The sequence below is a fragment of the Suncus etruscus genome, chromosome 2, assembly GCF_024139225.1.
Source record: "Suncus etruscus isolate mSunEtr1 chromosome 2, mSunEtr1.pri.cur, whole genome shotgun sequence".
In the NCBI taxonomy this organism is placed as follows: Eukaryota; Metazoa; Chordata; class Mammalia; order Eulipotyphla; family Soricidae; genus Suncus; species Suncus etruscus.
In genome coordinates, this window is record NC_064849.1 from 61,281,841 (window position 1) to 61,305,815 (window position 23,975).

At 32.6% G+C, this 23,975-nt stretch overlaps 2 non-coding genes across 2 annotated transcripts; both read left to right on the forward strand.

The window, feature by feature from the left end:
* Positions 1-12,175: 12,175 nt before the first annotated feature.
* On the forward strand, positions 12,176-12,308 carry LOC126002588 (small nucleolar RNA SNORA51). The gene has a single exon (XR_007493273.1). It is a non-coding gene; the product is annotated as a small nucleolar RNA SNORA51 (small nucleolar RNA).
* A 3,498-nt stretch (positions 12,309-15,806) lies between these two features.
* LOC126002587 (small nucleolar RNA SNORA51) lies at positions 15,807-15,939 on the forward strand. The gene has a single exon (XR_007493272.1). It is a non-coding gene; the product is annotated as a small nucleolar RNA SNORA51 (small nucleolar RNA).
* The last annotated feature ends 8,036 nt before the right edge of the window (positions 15,940-23,975 follow it).

The following is a 23,975-nucleotide window of genomic DNA, read 5'->3' on the forward strand; positions in this document are numbered from 1 at the left end:
AAAGATTTGTAATGCATTTTGGTCACAATAAAAATTAAAAAGAAAAAAGAGAATAAAATAGCATATCCAGGGGCCTGAGCAGTGGCACAGAGGTAGGGTGTTTGCCTTGCTCTCGGCTATCCTAGGACTGACCACGGTTCTATCCCCTGGCATCCCATATGGCCCCCCAAGCCCGGAGTGATTTCTGAATGAATAGCCAGGAATAACTTCTGAGCATCATTTAGTGTGGCCCAAAAGCCAAAAACAAACAAACAAACAAACAAACAAAACATATTCTGTCTTTTGTTATATACCGATTTTTAACATTTCACTTGTTTTTTCCTTTTATCTCTCATTCCCACTCTTTTCTTCTTTCTCACCTCCATGTCTCACTCATATTTATTAACAAACTGTTTTAGGATAGTTGCAAAGATCGTGAAACTTTATCTCTAATTAATTAAATATAAAATATTGATCATGTAAGAAAATATTCTTTTATCTATAATAAAATTATCATAGAAAGAATAATAAACATTGACACAAAACTATTATCTAATATACAGACTATGTTAAGTTATAGTCATTATTATCCCAATAAAATATTTTATAAATATTTAAGATCTATAATGCAATTAATTTTAAAATTTTATGTAATTGTTATTCATTTTTTATTTTAAGGCACTTTTTATATATTTTAGATACAAATATGATTTAGCAAAGAAATTTTTTATTTAGGTATGAATGCTAAAATGTAGCATATGATGCTAATTTGTAAAAAAATAAAAAACTAGGGGCTGGAGCAGTGGCGCAAGCGATAGGGCATTTGCCTTGCATGCACTAACCTAAGACAGACCGGCGTTTAAATCCCTTGGCATCCCATATGGTCCCCCAAGCCAGGAGCATTTTCTGAGCACATAGCTAAAAGTAACCCCTGAGCATCACTGTGTATGGCCCCAAAACAAAACAAAAACAAAACCTTGTTCTAAATGATCATCATCAACTTTGTTTATGGATGTTATTATTCCCTTCCAAAATAAATATTTGTGCAATATACTGATCTTGAATGCATACCTCATTTTTTTCAAAGATACAGTATGCATATTTCTATTATTAATTGATAACTTTTTCTAAATGGATATTTTATGTTGGCTGTAATAGGTAATGCAACTAAATTCAATAGTTAATTTGACCTTCTTTTGATTAATAGAATATTTGATTCTTTTTCCTTTTTATTTTTAATTATATATTATAATTTATTTATTTCAGAATTTATTTTGATGTTTAGTATCTATGAATTTTGTTTATAGGAGGAGTTCCTTCCTCTCTTTAAGAATCTCATCCCTGTTGATTCATTTCCATTAGTATTGACTACTTTACAAAATTATAAATTATATATAATTTAATTTATAATGATGTATATATATGTAAAATATATATGTTAGATATTTATTCAGTCTCTGGGTTCAATACAGAAATTGGAAAGTTTTCTCTTTTCTTCCATTTTGTACCTATTTCCTCATTTTTCAGTGAAGAACGTAATTTCTAATAGTATCACTCACTAGACTAAAGCACCCACTCAAATTCTATTATATAATTGAAACCATTTTATACTTACTGCATTATTGCCACTAACAGTACACTTGAACAATATTGGAGATTTATTTTGCTTAAAAATTACTTTCAATTGGTAGGAACTGTAATTGAATTATTTGCCAGTCTTTCAAATATAAACCTATTTATAAATGGTTTTATTAAAAAACAATTCCTTTAACAGCGCATTTGATCCTAAGTATAATTATAATAAAATATTAGCAGGAAATCAAACTAATTATTTAGATCAATATTAAAGTGCAACATTTCTTACTTTTTCATTGTCATATTGAAAATAATTTACTTAAAAGAATTTCTTTTTTATTATTTGGTTAATTTTATTTGTTTTGGTTTATTTGTTTGTATGATTGATTAATTCTGGGCTTTACCCAAGGGTATTCAGGACTTATGCCTAGTTCTGAGATAAAGGGTCACTCACAGCAGTATATGTTGACCATTTGTTGCCAGCCATCTGACCAGGGTTTATTGTGTGCAAGCCTTAACCTCTATAGTATTTCTGGCTTCTTGTAAGAATTTCTTTGAAGATAAATACTACTGGCAGTTCACAAAAGGCCAAAAAAAGAAAAAAAAAGAAAAAAGAATTTTCCATCTGAAGTTTATTAAAATGTCACCCCAGTATGAGATCTTACATGGAGTGAGAAAAAGGATAGCTAGTACTCATTAAAAAAATAATGTTCGTTTTGAATGGTTTATAGAGATATATTTTTAAGGGAAAAGCCACCTGTGTTCTCTGAGACCTTGATAAAAAGGGATGAGCCCATTTAACAGGCTTTCTATCACATTCTGCTTCCTTATTATTTTAAATGATACCTTTGCAGTGGAGAGGGTCCAGTAGGTACTGTTATAACTTAAACTGAATAAAATTCCAAGCTATGTCAAAGACATTGTTTGAATTCACTTAAAAGTGTTTAATGTCACTGTTCACCAACTCCCCTTCTCTAGTCCTGATCTGCCTGTGGCAAACAGTTTCTCTCTGGGACTGAAAAGATTACTCCCACTGATACTCCTCTGACAGTGTGAATATTGACTTACACTTATAAAGGTCAGACCATTCCACTAGTTAATAGGAGTGAGAAGAGCAGTTCCAACAAGTCTTTTTGAAAGGAATTTAACCTTCAAATTGCAAAGCATGCTGTGGAGCCAATTTTGGCACTAGCAAAAACATGCCTCTCTACCTTCCAAAAATACCAATTGAAGCCTGAAAGTTAACATTATGAAAAGGAAATAGTCATGTGATTTAATAGACAAATTTCCATAGAAATAGCTTCCAGAATATTTTTCTTACTTTTATTTACTTTTCTTTAAGACGAATATTGTGGAGAAATTCTTTGCACTTCTAACTTTACTCAATGCCTTTTCGACTTAAAAGCTATGTGCTATAAAAAGTCAAGATACCACATATATTTTTCTCAGTGTCATTCTGACTGAAGATCAAGAAAAAGTTTTATTTCCAGTGGGGCAAGCCATCTCCTCACCTACCTATTCTTTGAAAATTTCCATTGCCTTTTGTTATTGTCTTATGACTGAGAGTTCGGGTAAGAATGACTTAATTTAAGGTCTTTTGGAATGTGGCTTATCTGTTAATAGCAGTGTCTTGAGGTACAATACAAGAAGGATGGGAATGAAAAAGCAAGACTGCAAATGAGAATGAGATCTCACATTTTCTCCTGATGGAAACTAAAACCAATATCTTTAATTTTTAATAAAACACATTTATATTGTGTCAGTAGCAGTAAAAAAGAATGAAAGCGCTGCATTTAAGTGAAAATTATTTTTTCGTTTGTCTTGAGCAGTAGATGGCAGGAGACATAATGAAGAAGAGTCTTTTCCCAAGTAATAATTTAAAACAAAAGTAAGTCTTGGGTATCTGGGAAAGCAGAGAGTTTGTGACACCAGTGCATAATTTAGAAGAGGCATATGGCTTTCGCTGCATTGACTATGACATTGGCAAAATTTTAGATTGTACAAAATTCATGCTTAACGCTCTTTCTGCCTCATCAGTGGGCGCCATTCAGGTAATAAAGTGCTGATCGGGGACTCATGTTCCTCTTTAGCTTAGAGATGTTACTGTAGAGATGTCTGTGGAATCATGAGCTCTCTGCTTGAGATGCTCCTTATTATGACTATAGTTGAAAGTCTGCTGACTTAGCTGTTATAAACTCTTAATTTCTCCACTACAAAGTTTGTTCTAAAATAAAGCTTAATGTAGTATATTGAAGTTTAGTAGAGGAGAGGAAAGATGGAAAATGATGAATTTGAAGAAAACAAAATAATCATTTGAATTAAAAAGAGAGTAACAAAAATAAAAATAGCAAAGCTGTTTGAGTTATGTGTGTTGATGTTCTGTTTTCTCCAAAAATAGCATCATCAATTAAAGTGAAGTCGGAAAGTAATTAGTTCATAATGTGCACTAATCATTTTGGTAAGTTTGGGATATAAAAATGTAATTAAGAGAAAGAAAAATGGTCTACAATTAGAATTGTCTTCTCGAGAACATTGTGAATTTCAAATTCAAATATTTTCTGAAATTATATTGATCTCTTAGCCTTTACAATGTTCCAGTCAATTTTAGTCACAGACACCTAATGTTTAATTCACCTCATGAAAAGTCTTTCACATCTTAAAGAACTTGATTAATTGAAAAGAGTCAGAAATAGAAGTTTGTTGGGTGGGGAGGAGGGAGATTTGGGACACTGGTGATGGGTGGTGTTCTTTACATGACTGAAACCCAAACACAATCATTTATGTAATCAAGGTGTTTAAATAAAATATATATAAAAAAGAAATAGAAGTTCGTATAAAATGCAATAGTAGCCTACAAGCAGCATTATAGAGAGGAATTAGAACAATATTTTTGTTATGAAGACTGTTATTATTTTAAATACCTTATCCATCTCTTATTTCAAAGAATATATCTAAAAGATGACATACTATTCTATTGCTTTTTTTTAGAATTTAAAATCACCAAAACATTAAAAAAAGAAAAATATATTCACATCACATTTTTGGGTTACTAGAACCTCTGTATAGTTTTATAAACTTTGGATAAAATTAAGAAATCAAAACAAATGTCATCTGCCTGTAGGTTCTAGAGAGTGAATAATGTAAACCCTAAAACAGTGATTTTGCTTATTACACAGGAATTATTCAAGAATAAACCAAGAAATAAACCGAGAATAAAGTGTCTGTATAAATGGTTTGATTAGGAAAGACCTTTCTGATATTTATAATGGAGCTAAGTAGTAATGAATATAAATCAACCAATAAATAGTATTTCTGTCAACGACTATTAAGGGGAAGAATAATTGCAGAGGTATTTGGTCAAGGCTTGATATTAAAAGAGGGATCCTCAATTTCTCCTCGCCAGTTTATTCAAACAAATCTATTTTTGGCTGCCTCATCATTTTAAGTATATGTACAAATTCTTGAACTCTCTTTGATTAAGAAAGTTTGCAGTTTTTCAGGGCTGAAAACTTCACTCGTAGGCCTTGGACTCACAGGAAACTAAGAGAAAGCAGAAATATTTGCCCTTACATAAATAGTCCCCATCAGCGAAATAGGAATGCAAGATTGACAAGATATCCCTGGGAAACAAATGGGAATCCTATGGAACTTCGATTAAAAAGAAACACAAAAACCCAGTTTCCCTATAGGAAAGGAAATGAATCCTATGTAACTTAATTAATCCTTTACTAAATTTATCCCAGCAGGAGAATTTCTTTATTTTATACTTATTAATAAATTTTTCTAACAGAGATCTGCCATTATTGTTCCTGCATCAGTATGATTCAGAAAAAGACTACTATCTATAATGATATATATGTGTGTTTATATGTATCAACATGTTCACACATTATACATATTGTATGTGTATATACATTATATATGCATAAATTACATAATAATGGTTTTGATCCTTTGAGAAAAAGAATAAATAGTCTCAACAATAGGAGTGAAGTAAGGCATGGTCATAATCTCTGTGAGATTAAAGAGATTAAAAAAAGATTAAGGGGGCTGGAGAGATAGCATGGAGGTAAGGTGTTTGCCTTGCATGCAGAAGGTTGGTGGTTTGAATCCCGGTGGTTTGAATCCCATATAAATATATGGTCCCCCGAGCCTTCCAGGAGTGATTTCTGAGCGTAGAGCCAGTAGTAACCCCTGATCGCTGCCGGGTGTGACCCAAAAACTAAAAAAAAAAGAAAAAAGAAATGAAAAGATTAATACTGTTTGTTTGTTAGGTTATTTGTTTATTGGTTTGGGGCTATACCCAGTGGTGCTCGGGGGTTTCTCCTGGCTCTGCACTCAGGAATCACTCTTACTGGTCTCAAGGTCTATTTGGGATGCAGAGTATTAAACATGGGTCCACCATATGCTAGGCAAGTGGCCTACCTGCTGAGCTATTGACCTGGCTCCAATATAAGCTTACTTTTAAAAAGGGGAGATGAACTGCCACTGTAATGGTTCATACTCGATTCTAAAAGCTTATTTTTCCACAGACTTCTAGTTTCTAAGTTTTTTCCCTTTATTTCGCTATATTGTTACTCATCTCTTTTCAATGACCATATGCAAAACTTGCTCAACTTTATCCATGTAATACAAATTATGTTTTATTTAACCTACCATGTCCAATTACCTACCGTATTGCTATTTTCCTTTTATAGTCAAGATTCAAAAAGTCATAAACTAAATACATGAAAACCAATCAATCTCCACTCTCATTCATTTTTCAATAATTGAAATTTGACGAACACCCCCACTAATTCATTATTTTTCTAAGACTTTCTTTTTAGGGTTCTGATGATAGATTTAGAATATAAAAATTATTGTTAAATATTAAACAATTATAATTTTTTCTTTATTATCTTTGTCTTTGTATAGCTTTTGCCACTGTTAGCTACAATATGTGTATAGATGTGTGTATGTAATTTTATTTTAATTTAGTCTGTCATTTACTAGTATATCATTTTACATAAAAATTTTTCCTGATTCTCTTTCGAATTTTTTAGTGTTAAAACAGTGCTCAAAATCAAGCACATATTCTATTGATGACCTAATATTTAGCACTTTTCTTACTCTTTTTATGATTGTTACTTAAATAGCATCTCCATTAGTGATTACACAGACAGTCATAGAAACAAACCATCTAATTATTTTCTCTATTTAATTTTGTCAACGTTATGAAAGTCTAAAATATTTAGCTACAATGTATCTTCTGATAACTCATTCATTTATATAAAAGGAAAAAGGAGAGAGAATAATAATAGATAAGTTCTTGGAACTAAGGAGTAAGTGTTTAATAGAGTTTGTGTTGAATCTTTGGGAGCCACACCTGACAATGCGCAGAGGCTACTCCTGGCTCATTTCTTGAAGGTCACTCTAGATCAGGGGTCTTCAAACTTTTTAAAGTGGGGGCCGGATTATGGTCCCTTAGAGAGCAGGAGGGCAGGACTATATGAGCTACTAATTCCCACTCATACTGCACATATCTTATATAAATAAAATGAAAACCATTTATAAATAAACAGATCACGCACCGGTATTTCAATGGAGCTGTGGGACTGCTTTTGGCTAAAGAGATGGTCAATGTCCGGTTTCATATTTGTCACTGCCAGCTGTAACAAGTGATGCAAGTGGGCATCAGTTAATCTTGATCTGGTTGGAGATTGCAGATGTTTCATTCTTGAAAAAGTCTGTTCACAGGCATAAGTGCTACCAAAGATGGTTACCATTTTGAGTGCATGGTTCCTGATATTTGGATATACACTGAGTGTATATATGCTAGCAGGTATCTTGGCAACCAAACAGCGCTCACTGCTGACGGGCCGGATCAGACTCCTCTGCGGGCGGCATGTGGCCCGTGGGCCGTAGTTTGAAGACCCCTGTTCTAGATGATGCTTAGAGAATAATGTACCAAGATATGAGTTACGAGGAGAGTGAAGTTATGTTAACAATGACAATTAAATGAAGACAATGCCACTTCAAAGTTTTGTTGGTTGAATAGTTCCTAATCTTAAAAATATTGAATATTCTGCTGAAAAAATTGAAATGATGCTTAAAGGGCTAAATAATTTAAGAAAATGTTATGTGAAGTTAATAACTATATGCAAACATAGTGGATATAGCAGTTGTTACCCTTATAATATATTGGACATTAAGTATATAAGCTCTTTAGGAAATCTCCTATAAAATATATTTCAGGTGTGCATATTTTTTAGTTATTAATTAAATTATAACTACCCAAGGACAAGTACTAATTATTACTACTTATGTATCTGCCAAGGTGCTTAACCTAGTCTACCTACACCCACTTTATTCTGAAAAATCAGATAAACATCAATCAACTACGAAGGAAGCACTTTCAGCCTAATTTGATTGAAAATATTAAGGTTTTCAACTTGATAATCTATAATTTAGAATTTGTCTCTGACAGTTTTTTCTCTTTTGATCTTGTAGCTCTGAAATAGGAATTTAATGATACCAAATAACTCTAGTTGAATAATTACATTTGAAATAAATTTGATTTGGAAAAAAAGCATTGGTTAAGCTCTATTTTTTCCTAATGAAATATGTATTTAGACTGTCAGAGCAAACTAATAATTTTCCTTCAAATCTCTATTAATCTCTCACAGAAGAACAAGAGCAGTAATCTTTGTTTAATGAAGTTCTTTTATGTTGGTGGGATGATTCATATAAAATTCAGTTGCTGTCAGTTGTGTCATTATAATGGAAGACTTCATAGTTCTTTTTGTTAAATTATAACAGTATTATGAGTAGTGATGTTTTAAGTTTTCTAATGACAATATAACTTTGTGAAACATTATTGCTATTAAAATCTATGCATTAGCAAGTTCATGACACATTTTGAAAACATAGATGTTATTATGACACATATACTCTAGTTTAATCTCCAATTTGGAGTTACTGTTAAATGTATTGAAAAATCGATAAAATGCTGATTTTACAGACTAAAGTTAGAAAGAGGGAAAGGCATAACATATCTCCATTGTGATTATAATGGGAATTTTATTTTAAAATTTTATTTTAAAGGAATGATTTTATCATTTTATAAATCTAGAAAATAAGATTCAGATGACATGCCCAGGCTAATATCATTAAATGGTATAAGAAAATGTATCACTTATGCATAACCTTGGTCTAGAAGATTTGCCTTCATCTATGATTGTTGGCTACTATACATCTTCTTATTAAAAAATCATAAAAATTTTGAAAAATTTAAGCCACTTGTTTTTTAACATTGAAATATAGCAATACTATGATAAGGGTTTGGGACATGAATATCTCTTTTTTTTTTCTATTGCTCCTCAGACTCACCCTTTTTCTGGCTAATATTCATTGAAGACTTTCAAAAAAAAAAAGAAAGAAAGAAAATGTAGATATAACACTGAAGCCATAGAAACTTATGAAAGAAGATTGCCTGGAATTCTTCCATTGTGGGCTGGACTGAGTTACACTAGATAATACAAGAAGCATTCACTAAAATGTAACTGCTGCATTCAACAGTTTTAAGATCAGAACTGTTACTAGAGAACACTTTCTTAGGAACTTTGAAATTAAAACTAAGTAGAGAGATTTTTATAGTAATTTGATTGAACATAAAAATAGGAATACTTTTTTAAATTTTTCTCTTTAAATATTCATAATTGTATTTAATTTTAAAGATAAACAATTTTAAAGTATTCTATAAACTTTTCACCTATTTACCTATGAGATTGAACTATATAGTACAATATCATAACCAACATATTGATGTAGATACAACCTATACTCTTTATCCATGCACTTATGTATGTTTACGTGTGTTTAGTAGTATGAAACTTTGTCACTGGTATACCAGTTTAAATATTCATCTATTGAAATTCAGTCCTCTGTCACTGGCCAGGCCTACATTTGGAATAATCAACCAGTCCTGTTATGCCAGCCTTACTTAGTTTCAATGTTGGCAAAAGTCAAGAAACGTAGGTCATTGTAAGACCCAGTTAACAATATTTTGTGTATAAATTACAACCTCAAAATAGAAAATCAAAAATTATTTCTCTGCTGAGTCCTTCAAACACTCTAGAAGCAAATAAATTAGAATTAATGTTTGTTTCTTCTCTGTTAGACTAAGAAATAATTTCTTTTGTGTTAGACTAAGAAATAATGTCTTTGCTTGCTCACCAAAACAATATACTACCTATGTTTTTTTTTATGGGGTGCAGGAGGTTATTGAGCTACACCCAGCTGCACTCAGGGGTTATTCCTGGCTCTTCACTCAGAAATTGCTCCTGTCAGGCTAGGAAGACTATATGGGATTTTGGGGGTCAAATCCAGGTCATCCATGTGCAAGGCAAACACTCTACCACTGTGCTACTTGTGTAGCTGTTTGCAATAGCTTGAGGTTATAAAGAATTACTTGACCTGGGGCTGGAGAGTAGTACAGTGGATAAAGCATATATCTTGTATGTTTGATCCACTGCATCCCAATATGGTCTTCCAAGCACTTGGGATAGCCCATGCAGGTTGTACCTGAAGCAGAAGAGCATGAGAGCCTAAAGAAGCAGGAGGATTAAGAAAACAAGACAGACATAGGAGAAAGGCAGGGAATCGGGGTGTGGATGGGAGTTCACAACCTCATGAACTGAGAGCCATTACTGTCCTACAGTTACATATTGTTTAGAACCAGAAAAGATGGGAAGAATGGCAAACATTAACACTCTGTTGCCTTTCTATGCTAATATAACCTAAATAGTCTTTTAATATCAAAAGGACCTGGAGAACAATTAATGCAAAAGTCTGAAATATTTTCTTGGAAAGGTGGCAGAGAAAAGAGTGAATACAGGAGCCCCATATATAGGGCTTATCCAACGGGTGCCTGAGTTCAGATAATTAGTAATTAAGGGTCCCCTGAACAGAGATCTGTTCAGTCCTTCTCCTCAGACTATCATCTTTCTAGCTAAATGTACTTATTTCCTATGTGTCTGTATATCTAACACCAAACTCTGTTAGGAGTAATTCCTGAGTGTAATTCCAGAAAACTTAATAATATTATATTAATAATAATAAACTTTCAGTTGCCCAACAAAGAGTGCGCCCATTTCTCCAATATTTTCTTCTTATAGAGAAAAATACACTGGCATAAGAGATTAAGCAAAGAAGAATAGAACAGCAGGTAGGGCACATGCATTGTACACAGGCAGCACAAGTTAGAAACCCGGATATCCCACATTGTCCCTTGAACCCACTAGGAAGGAGCATTTCCAGGGCACAGAGTCAGAAGTCATTTCTTGAATACTGTTGCATGTACCCCAACAGCAAAAATGAGTAAACAAACACACAATAAATCTTAGAATGATAATAAAGATGAAAGAATAGCACATACTTCCCCTGCCTTTGGGATTTTAGGACCTAATTTGTCATCAAAATATGATGCTAAAAAATATGATTCCTAATATTGCTCATACATCTCTGAGGCAGATTCAAGGTTGGATCTGGAACTTCCTATAGGGAAAAACAGAGTCGAAGAAAAGCCTCTTCCCCAAGCCAAAAGACAGTTTTGGAAAAGAATAACCTAAACAAATGATTTTTCAGCAATACCTACTCCACTCTCCTCAAACACAATGAATGTATAGTCTTAACAAAAGTGTACTCAATTAAGTGTGCTGCTTTCTTATCTTAAGAAAGCAAATGCAAACTAGATCCTTACATCAAAGAAAATTAATTCTATTTACTGTGCAAACTCTCTGACCCACCATCCTCTGACAAAGATGATCCAGGCAGAAATAGTTCAAGTTTCTATGCCTCATTCTCAGATAAATTTAGATCTTTAATTTTTTTTCTGTGCACAAGAAGCAGATAGATCTCAATGATACAAAATATAAGCTCAAAATGCCTGAATATTTGAGATTATGTGTAGCTGCTTTCTATAGAGTTTTCATTATGTTTTCAGACTATTAGAAATAATCATCTTATTCTAGGGAGAACTCTTGCTTTATTCATAACTTTGATATTATTTACCATTTTTGAAATAATATTTAGTTTTCAACTTCACTGATAATGTTGTTTGCTAATTGCAACATGTATTATCTAGCTTTCCAGATAAAGATAATTTTTGGGCCTATTTTAATCACAAAACTATTGATCCATTGCCTCATTTATTCAATAATTCTAATTAAAAAGTTTAATTGATGTTCATTATTTTTGTCTTGATTTCAAGATTAAGGTATTTTGTGGTCTTATATACCTTGATACATTATTATTTTCTCTACCACTAATGTGAAAATGCGATTACTAATTTTGTGAATTCAAATTAATGGTTTATATCACATGATTAATAGTTGATTCCTTAGCACAATTATATATATCATGATTTAACTTTTTGAAATTATCTCCTGCTATGACTTCTACCCCAAAATATTATTTAAAATATTTTTTCTACCTGTCTAGAGTAGAAAGCCTGTCTAGAGTACAGGCTGGTGTGGGGTGGAGTGGAAGGACACTTGGGATATTGGTGGTGGGAATGTTGCACTGGCGAAGGTTTTTTTTTTATATGTATAAAAAAAAAATAAAAAAAGAAAAGAAAAGATAAGGCTTCCCAATGCTTACCACAGGCTGTGTTCTTTACACTGACTGTATAGAAAGAGGAGGTACAGTAAATGCACCCCATATGCACCTCAACCCAGGCCCTTTGCGTGTTCTGTATTGTAAATGAGGGGACAAAAAATAAAAATAATTTTTTTTAATTTTTATTTTATATGTGTTATTTAAAGCACTGGAGTTAGCAATATTGTTGATAGAATGTCATTGTTCCAGCACAATGCCCACCACAAGGGGCCAGTGCAATAGCACAGCAGTAGGGCATTTGCCTTGCACTTGGCTGACCAGGACGGATCAATTCCTGGCATCACATATGGTCCCCTGAGTTTGTCAGGAGCAATTTCTTAGTGCAGAGCCAGGAGTAACCCCTGAGCAACATTGAGTATTGTCCCCACTCTCAAATGAAACCACCACAAAAGGCCAATCAAAAAAAAAAAAAAAAAAACCTTTTTCAAAAAGTGAATTGCACTCCTATATTTGTCGCAGCACTATTAACTGTTGCTAAGCTCTGGAAAAAACTCAACTGTCCAAGAACAAAAGGCTGAATAAAGTTTATTATATATGCATAATACCATTTATTTTATTGGTTTCAGCAACCATACCATATTTTAATATTTTTTGATAACTTTTGCTTGCCCCTCTTATGTTTCTCTGTACATACACCCTAAAATAATTTCATAAGATTGCTTTTACAGTAGTGGATTGGGCATTTGCCTTGCATAAAGCCAACCTGGGCTTGATCCCAGGCACCATATATGAACCCCAGGATTCACCCATAAGAGCAAAACCAGGAGTAAGTTCTGAGCATTTTTCAGTGCAGCAGCCAAACAAACAAACAAAAGGATTATTTCTACAGGAATATGGCTGGTGATTCTTTAATCATTTTTCTTTTTTGTGCTCTCTTATGCTCCCATTTCAGTGAATGCATATCTCCAGGTCAGCATACTTACTGGCATACAAAATTTAACATATAAAGTATAGGTTTAGTTTTTTAGACTCAGTCAAATTTATTGTTATTGCTTTGTTATTGATGTTTTGTTTTCAGCAAAATATTATATGTCATTTGATGCTTCTGTGCTTTTGTACATATACAATACAATAGCAAACAAGTCAGATTGTCAACCTTACACTATCTTATTTATCTGCTATTAATCCCGCTACTACTTTCTTTGTTCAGAATCACATAATTTTTTTCTCTGAATAATTTTCACATGTATTATTTTTGTTGGGGGAAACCTATTGTCAATATTTCTCTTCATGGTTTCTCTCCTCTCTGCTACTAGAATAAAGTTTATTAAAAACCTAATCCAACTTCCTTGTTTAAAGGCATTGCAAGTTATGAAATTTTAAATACCTTCTTATAAAAGACTTTTTATAAAAGACTCTTCATTATCTGCCTTTTAATTACTTTTTCAATATGATTGACTCTTACTTATGCTTTATGATCTCTCAATGACTTTGTTCTGAATGTCTTGAATAAACCAGTGTTTTCATGTTCATGTTTATGTGCACCCTAATACTTTGTGTTAGCATTTATTATTCCACCTTAAGTCTTATATAGACTCAATGCTTAATTTAAAATGTTTTATATCTAGAATACTTGAATTTCTGTGACTTTCAAGACTCAAAATTTTTATTTAACTCTAAAATGTATCTCTACCTACATACATATATTTTCTGGGAGAAACCTACTCTAAAGGCAATATTGAGTAAACAATCTTTTAGCTTTGTTTATTTCTTTCTTTTGAATTGAAGGCTGTGATTGATAATACTGTTAATAATATTTCTGTTCATCATTGTTCTAACACCATACCCATCTCCAAAGTGACCACTTACCTCCTCCAGTGTTTCAAAGGCCTATCTCTCAACCCCAACTCCCATTTCCTCTCATGTTAACTCAGTCCTGTTGATCAAATTCCAAATTCTGTTGCCTTTGGCTATTTGCTGTTCCCTATGACATAGAAAACCTATGTCTCCATATATAATATAAATCATTCTGTATCTGTCTCATTTATTCCGACTTCACTCAGGTTAATTATTCTCTAGATCCATTCACTTAGTGGCAAATTGCATGATTGCATGTAATTTTTTTTACAGCTGTACAGTATTATATTGCATTGGACAGTTGGGATATTTGTAAATTGGTTAATTAAGTAGTCTACTTCTGTTGTGGGGGACACACCCAGTGTTGCTCAGGATCATCACTCGTTTTGTTCTTCAGAATACACTTGACTGTTTTAGGCTTCAAACCATTGCTCTGCTGCAACCGCATGCAAGATGAGTGCCTTAACCTCTATGCTATAGTTTTATTGTTTATACCATTGTTTAATAAATTTTTTCAGAAGAGCAAGTCTACTTCCTTTAAAATAAAAATGCAATGTTAGGGGCCGGTGAGGTGGTGCTAGAGGTAAGGTGTCTGCCTTGCAAGCGCTAGCCAAGGAAGGACCGGGGTTCGATCCCCCTGTGTCCCATATGGTCCCCCCAAGCCAGGGGCAATTTCTGAGCGCTTAGCCAGGAGTAGCCCCTGAACATCAAATGGGTGTGGCCGAAAAACAAAACAAAACAAAACAAAAATGCAATGTTAATTAATTTCATTACAATTTAATTTTAATTTTTTTATCAAATTAATATGATAGTGTTTTAGGTAACTCATACACTTTTCTGGATCTTGTTTTTCCCCTGCACAAAATGATAGATTTCTTAAGCTCTATGTTCTTCCGCTCATAAAATTTTAATTTGTTATTCTAAATATGTTCATGTATTTTTCACAGAAGGAACACATTTGAGAATAAAATAATTTAAATTATGGTCACTTTCTGTGCATAGCTTTGATAGTCAAACATTATCTATTTTTATTTTAGTTTTTCATTGTAACAATATTTTATTTATTTTTAATAATATCTTTATTTAAGCACTATGATCATCTTTGTAGTTGTGTTTCAGTCATAAAAAAAACAACCCCTCTTTACCAGTGCAACATTTCCACCACCAATGCTCCGCATCTTCCTCCTCCCTAACACCCTGCCTGTATTTGAGGCAGGCATTATAATTCTCTCACTTATTATCACTGTAATGATAGTTATAACAATATTTTAAAACTGAAGAAACACATAAAATTTTTATTCATATTTTTGTCTATGCTGATATGAATTTGTCATTATTTTGCATGCTCAATTTTTTTTTTTTTTGGTTTTTGGGCCACACCCGGCGATGCTCAGGGGTTACTCCTGGCTGTCTGCTCAGAAATAGCTCCTGGCAGGCACGGGGGACCATATGGGACACCGGGATTCGAACCAACCACCTTTGGTCCTGGATCGGCTGCTTGCAAGGCAAACGCCGCTGTGCTATCTCTCCGGGCCCGCATGCTCAATTTTTTAAGCCTATATCTATGTTTGGAAATTTGTTGACAAAAGATTAAAATTGATAGTATATTTTGTGCCACTCCTATATGTTAATTTCTGTTAGCTCTTATTAACTTTTTAATATATAGCTTTTAGAAGACATTGCTTGTTTTTCTAGATTCTGAAAAAATTTAATTAAAATCCCAAATTTTATATATATGTATTATAGATATTTTATATATATTTAAAAAAAGTCAAAAAAAGAAAATAAAGAAAAGATAAGACCTCCCAATTCTTACCACAGGCTGTGTTCTTTACACTGACTGTATAGAAAAAGGAGGTACAGTAAATGCACCCCATATAAACATCAACACGGGCACTTTGCCTGGTCTGTATTGTAAATTGGGGGACAAAAAATAAATTCCAAATTTTAAATTATGCCTTTACCTATAACATGTACCATTTTTAAGTGAGTTTTTCATCAAGTATTACCTCTGTTTATTTATGTGGCAATGGGATGCAAATACTATCTTTGTTTTCTGTGAAGGATGCTGTGATATAGGATATTATGTATGGATATAATTATGAATATAAAGGTGCCTCTTCAACAAAACTTAGTTACCATTTGATAAAATATTACTTCACGTTATGATATAAGCAATTTTTTTGGCATTAGTCACATTTGCTTCTTTATAGATATCTGTTTGGTAAATTAAAATTCAGGACTAGAGGAAAGAAAATGTTTGTTCTCTCATTTCACGAAGTTGAATTTTTCGTTATAATTTTGTACTACATTTGTTAAGAAAGGGAAATGAAGTATAGGTAGATGGAAGCGTATTATGTTTTTCAATGGTTAGAAAAGGGTAATGTATTGTCGGTTTTGTTATAGTGTAACTCAGAGCATAATTACTAAAACTCGAGAGAATAATAAAAATGAGGAATAATTCTTTTCTGGTATTCTGTTTTCAAGAGAAGAAAAACATTCACAGAGCCACAAACAAAACCCAGGACAAAAACATTAAAGTAAGTAGAAGATTATCTTGTGATAATTATTATAAACAATCTCTAAAATTTCATCTCATGACAACTATTAAAACTGATTTTAGATAAGCAGAAAAAAGTATTATCTTAGATCAAATTTAAAAAATATAGAATAATTTCATCTGAGCAATAAGTTTCAGAACAAGTAAAATTGTTCCTTTCTTGATTAAATATAATTATGGACATTGTGGTAGGTCTTTATAAACATACTCAACCTAACTAGATATGTTGTTAGTGTAAAAGAATTCATCAAGATAAAAACATACTCACTTGCCTCTTAAAAGACTTCATGGATTTGTTAGATACCAGTGGAAATATTTTAAAATAGAAATTCTAGTCTTTGAATTCCTTAATAAACAAAAATGGAATAAATGCCTAAATTAAAGAGGGAAGAAAGAGTCAGAAGAACTTCTCTGTTTAGACTTACTTTCTTTTTTCTTCTTTAAATAAAGAGATAATGGTCACATACAATACAGATATGAAGATGGAAGAAGAGTAACATTTGTAAAACAATTTTATAATTTCCAAATATTGTGACTGAAGTATAGTATAGATACTCATCTGCTATACTTTGCAGAGTACAACCCATGTGTGATCACCTATCATGGTTCCCAGAGCCCACCAGAAGTGATCCTTGAGCAAAAAGCCAGGAGAAAGCCATGAACACCACTGAGTGTTGCCCCAAAGAAATAAAAACAAAATATATCAGTATCTTGTGCTTAAAGGAAAAAAATGTCAAATTATTTATTCTACCCACAAAATTATTATAATACTCATTGAAACATATAAATTCCTGTGGCCTGTATTATGACCCAAAGAAAGAATACCTATTGAATTTTTATTGCATTATTGGGACTTACTGAAGATTAGCTTCTTCAAGGATAAAATAGAAAGGGTCTATCCTTCTCTGCCATACACCATCCTAAAAGTTAATGCATATATGAAAAATGTTACAGAATTTTTAATAAGAGTACTTTAATTAATTTTTTCAACACATTTACTATGATATGAATTTAGCTTAGAGTAGTTGTTTTGTGATAATGTAGATTTGTGAGTTAATGTATACATATATATTGTCTGTGTACTATTTTGTTTTTATATTAATATTTTTTATATTTTTTATTTTTATAGCAATATTTTTGCACTATATCTTGGTTTGTTTCTTTGAGAATTATTCTTCTTATTACTGCATTATATATATATATTCCAATATTTTCACATTAATATTTTTTTATTTTAGCCATACCCTGCACTGTCACTACTTGATAGGTAAACTAAACTAAAACTTATTGAGGATATACTGGCTTTAAAGAAAGAAATAGAATAATGGCTTAGTAAACATATTAGGGCTCTTCATCTCTAGAAAGTGGGGTACACATTCTTCTCAAATGCACATGGGTTATTCTCCAAGATAAATCATATGCAAGGTTATAAACATTCCTCCATAAAATCAGAGGATTGAAATTGTTTCAACTATCTTCTTAGATCTTAGTGCATTGAAAAATATAAGTGAAATACAAACATAATGGAGAAATAACTTGAACAACTGGACATTAAACAAATCACTACTGAACAGAAAGAGGATCATAGAGAAAACCAAAAAATAAATAAAAAAATTAACTGGAAATAAATAAAAATGAAGGTACAAATTATCAGTTTGTGGGATATAGCAAAAGCAGTATTAAGAGGAAAATTTATAGTGTAGAAAGCATTCATCAGAAAAAAAAAAAGAGCTATGTAAATAACTTAATGCACAGCTTAAAAATTGGAAATGGCTATAAATGAAATAAAAAACAAGCAGGTGGAAGGAAATAATAAAACAGAGCAGAAATTAATATACTTTAAATCCAAAAAATAAACAATATTGATAAACCATTAGCAAGATTTTTAAAGAAAGACATAGTCAGTTAATAATCAAAATCAGAAATCAAAAAGGGGGTCACTATAGATACTACAGAAGTGCAAAGGGTAATCAGGAATTATTTCTAGAAATTTATGCAACCTGCAAAAAACAGATAAATTTTTGAACACCTATAACCTCTCAAGTTTGAGCCAAAATAATATCGAATATCTAAACACACCTATCACTAGTTAAGAAATTTAAATGGTAATAAAAAAGACTACACCAAACAAAAGCCCGTATCTTGATGTATTCACTAGTGAATTATTTCAAAACTTTAAAGAAGACCTACTACCAATACTTTTCAGGCTCTTACAGAAAATTGAAGAAACAGAAACACTTCAAAGTTGCTTTTATGAAGTTAACATGACCCTTATACCAAAAGCAAATAGAGATGTCACAAAAAAAAATACAACTACAGGACAACATCCTCAATATACACAGATGCAAAAATCCTCAACAAAATACTAACAAATAGAATCCAATAAGATCATGAAGGATTCATATGACTATATCAAAAGATGCAGAGAAAGTATTTGACAAGGACCAACACCTGGTTCAAGATAAAAACTTTCAAAAGAGTAAAAATTGGGACGGATCAATAGCACAGTGGTAGGGTGCTTGCCTTATACGTGGTTGACCTAGGACAGACCTGTGTTCAATCCCCTGCGTCCTATATGGTCCCCTGAATCAGGAGCAATTTCTGAGCTCATAGCCAGGAGTAACCTCTAAGCGTCACCAGGTGTGGCCCAAAACCAAAAAAAAAAAAAGAAGAATGGGAATTGAAGGAACTTTTCTTAATACAGTCATGGCCATTACCACAAGCTCATGGCAAATATTTTACTCAATGGGGAAAATAATAAAGCTTTTTTCTCTAAACTTATCTGGCACAACAAAACAAGACAAGGTTGCCCCCTCTCGCCATTTCTATTCAACATAGTACTGGAAACAGTTGCCATAAAATTCTGGAAAGCAAAAGATATCAAGAGCATCCATAAAGGAAAGTAAGAAATCAAGCTTTCTGTTTGTAGATGACATGACACTATATTTAAAAAAGTCTAAGGATTCTATCCAAAAGCCTCTAAAAACAATTTGTATAGTAAAGTAGCATACTAAAAAATGAACATTCAGAAATTTATGGCTTTTCTATACAAAAACAAGAGAGTAAAAATGATCATTAAAAAAATAAAAACCTGGGGCCAGCGAGGTGGCGCTAGAGGTAAGGTGTCTGCCTTGCAAGTGCTAGCCAAGGAAAGGATCATGGTTCAATCCCCCGGCGTCCCATATGGTCCCCCCAAGCCAGGGGCAATTTCTGAGCGCATAGCCAGGAATAACCCCTGAGCATCAAAAGGCTGTGGCCCGAAAAACAAAAACAAAAACAACAACAACAACAAAACAACCTATTCACAATTATGCCTCAAAAAATCAAGTATCTCAGAATCAACTTAACCTAAAGCAATGACACCTATACAAAGAAAACTACAAAACCCTGATTTAAGAAGTATAAGAGAATACAGGAAATGAAGACATATACTCTCTCATGAATTGGGAGGATTAACACCATAAAAGTGACAATAATTTTCCAACCAATTTACAGATTTAATGCAATCCCTACAATGATAACCATGACATTTTTCAAAGAAGTGAGTCAAACACTCCTGACACTTATTTGGAAGAATAAATATCCATATAAAGCTAAAGCAATTTTTTTGAAAAAAGATTATATCAAGTATTTGTACCATTCTTTAAACTGTGCATAAAAACAGTAGCTATAAAAATAGAACGGTGTTAGAATAGAGATTGATCCTTGGATCAATAGAATAGACTTGTGTATTCTAAGATTGACCCCCAGTATGCTATCAATTAATCTTTGATAAAGGAGAAAGAAATACATAATAGAACAGAAAGCAGAAAGCCACTTTAATAAGTGGCATTGGTATAATTGGTCAACTACATGCACAAAAGTATAACCAGACCTCTTTTTCATGATACTCAAAGGTCGAATCAAAATGGATTAAAGACCTTGATTTGAAAACAGAAGCCATAAGGTACATGTGGAAAATGGAGCCAAAACTTTCCATGACAATGAAACTAAAGGCTTCTTTATGAAGGAAACAGCATCATCCAAGCAAGTGAAAGCAAAGATAAACAAATGGGATTATATTAAACTGAGATATTTTTGCAGCTCAAAGAAAATGGTGATGAGGATATGAAGACAACCCATGGGATGGGATAAATATACCATAACAACCCAAGAACACCATGCAGAAATTCCCTCTGCATTTCTATCTTTGTCACAGCACTGTTTACAATAGCCAGAATCTTGAAACAACCCAGTGCTTTAAGATATGATGGGCTAAAGATACTGTTGTATATCAACACAATGAAATGCTGCCACTAGAAAAATAAAATCATGAAATTTTTCTTATACGTGGATGGATATAAATATTATTATGCTGAATAAAAAGAGTTAGGATAGACTTAGAGATGGATAAACAAAATATTATTAATCTTTCATGGGATATAAGAAGAATAAGAAAATTTGTAACAATATCCAGTGACAATAGAGATGAGGGCCTGGAGTAACTTTCCATGGTAGGAAGTTTGTCACAAAGAGCAATGAGAGAAATTAGAGTAGTAACAATGATAGATATGACAATGATAGTTGGAAATGATCAATCTGGACAAGATCTGGACAACTTCCTTAACAATAATCCAAACTACAATTTAAAAAAGGATATATGGAGAGATACAGAGACAGAGAGACAGAAAGAGAGAAGCATAATGCCAGTTCAGATATAGGTAGGGGTTGGTGGTAAGAGGGAGAAACAGGCTGGTAATATTTGTAATGGGGAACATACACTTGTGATGTATATTCTACGACTGAAGCTCAATCATGAACAACATTGTTACCATTGAGAATAAATAATATAAAAATTAGCCGTATTAATTATGACCCTGCTTTTGTATTTTTGCACTCATGAACAAGTTCCTATAGTGTCAGGGTGTGGGACAATGGTTTGAGATGTCAAATGAACCAGTTTCAAATTTGTTTTCATTGGAATCATTGCAATCCCATATTTTCTCCTGACTAATATATCAATTCAAAATAATTTTGCAGACCATTCTTCATTTTAGCTACAAATCCTAAAATTAGGCTCTAAATTAAGCTGCATCTTCCCATAACACAGGAACAAGTTATGAAAAAAATTACTTTTTTTATAAAACTCTGGCCTGATCTGAACACATAACTGGAAGGTCATCTTCCATAAATTTTTGCACAAAAATTTTTTATCACAAAGACACTGTGATTGTAACCAAATTAAAAATAATAATAATAATAAACATGCTAAAATAGTTCTCAGAATCTAAGAATTGTCTTGGAAACATTGCAAAGTCCTAGAAGTTTTCTGAATTCACTTCCTCACCTTTTAAATAGAAATGCTAAAGTCTTACCAATGACTGCTCATTTTAAAAATGAAGAGCCAGAGGTGGATCACACTCTAGAAGCCAGTAATAGGACACCATTTTTATATTCATCATTAACATTTGTCCTTAGGGTAAGCAGCTCAGGAACTAGCAGCCCTTAATTAGACTCTATTAGACAGAGGGAATCCAGCACTTTCTCATAGTGGGAAGAGCTCAAGTATAAAAAATGGAATCAGAACAGTCATGGAAAATGTCAGAGGGAAAATTAACATTTTCAAGGCTGGAGAAATAGAAGTAATTACTTTTCTTGTTATGATATTATCAACATGCTCTCACAATTTCACCCATCAGGGTCAGATAATCAACAACGAGTTGGGTAGCCTACAATAAGTCTTCATATTTATAAAATAAATTTGTAAAATACACACACATATACATACACACACACCCGAAAACCCATAAATATGATTTTGGCCTAGTAAGATACTTCAGCTTTTGTATCAATAGGAACAAATGTTTGCAATACTTCTCAGACTGATACTAATATCAAAATAGTTTAGTTGTTAATGACAAGTTCTAATTTTTTTTTAAATTCTGAGAAAAATTAGCATAGGGAAATAGAAAAATAGGAATATAGAAAAAATATTGAATAATATGTTGTGACATATACTGAAAGGCTTAGTGTAGGAGAAACTGAAAGTGATACACAGCTAGGAAACTTAAAAATATCCTTAGATATATGCTGGTAAATAATTATCAGATCAAGGTAAAACAATGGATCAGAAATAGCTATTAAGTAGTGTTTTATACTTTTATACTTTCACTTTTGACTGTAACATGTTACATGTTTATTAGCTTATTGGAAAATAATAGACACAAATATTTTCAATTATGATTTAAGACAAAAACTAAATGTCCTAATATTGCCAGTTTATTCTGCCTTCCATGACAAACATCTACCAGAAGGTCTACTTTTCACCTTCATATGGATTACTCAATGAAATAAAATTTAAAAATTAAATGTAGGTCAATATGGTATTTATTTATTCACTTATTTATTTAATATCCCCCAAGTTGTACTTTGGGGACTTGGAGGTCCAGTCAGGTGATCTCAGTCAACTGGGTGATAGGTTCAATGCCTGAACCACTGATGATGCTACAATGATGCGGAGGTCCTACAATGAGCATAGCTATGTTATGTCTAGTCTCACTGTGGGACCCTGAATCTCCTGACCACTGATTGGTAGGCCTCAAAATTAGAGAAAGAAATGACAGAAAGATTTTAGAGTACCAATCTTAATTTTATCTATAAAACATATTTTAGCAGATACATTTTATATATTACTCAATATCTAGAATGACTGAACAATTTTAAAGCCAACAGATTCCTTTTAAAATAATTTCTTTATTTAAGCATAATGATTACAAACATGTTCGTAATTAGGTTTCAAGAAACCAAAAACTCACAAACCCATTCGCCAGTGCAACTTTTGTACTACCATTGCCCCCCACCCCTATTTTCTACCGCTCCAAACCCACAGCCTGTAGACATTGCATCATTGCGTTTCTTTCTCTATCATTGTCACAGTAGCTGTTAGTGTAGCTATTTCTCTAAATTCTCTTACCACTCTTTGTGATAAACCTGTTATCATGGGCTGGTCCTTCTAGCCCTCATCTGTATTGTCTTCATGTGTTATTATATTGTCTTCTATTTTTCTTAAACACCACAGATAAGTGAGACTATTTTGTGCTTATCTTTCTCTGACTCATTTCCCTCAACATAGTAGTCTCCAAATCTATCCATGTATAAGCAAATTTTGTGACTTTATTTCTTTTAACAGATGCATATAGATCTATTGGATAGATGTACCACAGTTTCTTTAGCCACTAATCTGTTCTTGGGCATCTATTCTCCCCCTCCCCCCGGATTCTGGTTATTGTAAATAGTGCTGCTATGAGCATAGGAGTGCAAAAGGCATTACTGTATTTTGTTTTTGTGGTTGTATTATATATCCCTAGGAGTGGTATTGTTGGATCATATGGGAGTTCAATGATCAGTTTTTTAAGGACTATTCATATTG